General features: G+C 58.2%; 1 protein-coding gene across 1 annotated transcript in view; it reads left to right on the forward strand.

The window, feature by feature from the left end:
• The first annotated feature begins 495 nt into the window (after positions 1-495).
• EIF5A (eukaryotic translation initiation factor 5A) overlaps positions 496-901 on the forward strand; it is a 5134-nt gene continuing 4728 nt past the window's right edge. The window contains exon 1 of the mRNA XM_006922304.3: positions 496-517. The gene's annotated coding sequence lies outside the window, so the exon portion shown is untranslated. The remainder of the gene's footprint in view (positions 518-901) is intronic.

Below are 901 nucleotides of genomic sequence, written 5' to 3' on the forward strand. Positions count from 1 at the left end.
AGAGCCTCTATAGAAGCCATAGGGACCAATACGGACCAAGGCTTTAGACAAGATGGTGGCTGGGACAGGACCGCTCTATCTCTCAGGGTGAAACTCTATGGCAGAGCAGAAACGTAGAACTTAGAGAAGTGAAGCTGAGGTGGGTGGTAACTCGACCACACTGGCGCTCTAGGAAGAGTGAAGCGGAAAAGCTCTCATGCGCATGTGTGTAACTGGGGAGGTGGATGGGGAGGGATGGGTTTTGAGTCAAGCGGTCCATCCTACAGTGCAAGTTTTCTGAAAAGTGTGAGTCGTTTAAGTCTACTTAAACCCGAGGTGGGGCGTTTCCTATGACGCATGCGTTATAGACAAGAAGAGAGCTACGGTGGCGTGGTCTTTTCAACATCCGGCGTATAGACGACGTCTGAGGTGGAAGGGGCGGGCAGGATTCCCAACACGCATGCGCTTTGAAGCCGAGGCGTTTCCTCCAGAGTGTTGAGTGTAGGGCTCTTTATTGCGCAGGCGCAAGGACTGTTCGGTAGGGCTAGTGGTCTATCACCGGGAGGCAAGAGGAGGTTGAAGGGATTAAAAAACCGGGTGCGCTTGCGCGTTGCCGACTGGTGGGCAGAACTCAGGACTTGTGAGGGGCGGGGTCACGTATGCACGTCATTAGATGGGTAGGTGGGAGAGAGGGTGGAGCTTAGAGAGGGTCTATGCGCTTGCGCAGTGTGGGGGTGGAGGGCGGAGGAGCTAGAAAGCACGCTTGCGCGGCTGTCACAGGGCTGCTTGGTTGGTCAGTGGGGAGTCAGCGCCTGCGTACTAAGACCCGTGTGCAGCAGCGGCGGCGGCGGTAGAGGCGGCGGCGGCGGCGGCGGCAGTGGGCTCGGAGGCAGCGGTTGGGCTCGCGGCGGGCGGACGGGGA

This window comes from Pteropus alecto, unplaced genomic scaffold, assembly GCF_000325575.1.
Source record: "Pteropus alecto unplaced genomic scaffold, ASM32557v1 scaffold398, whole genome shotgun sequence".
Lineage (NCBI taxonomy): Eukaryota > Metazoa > Chordata > Mammalia > Chiroptera > Pteropodidae > Pteropus > Pteropus alecto.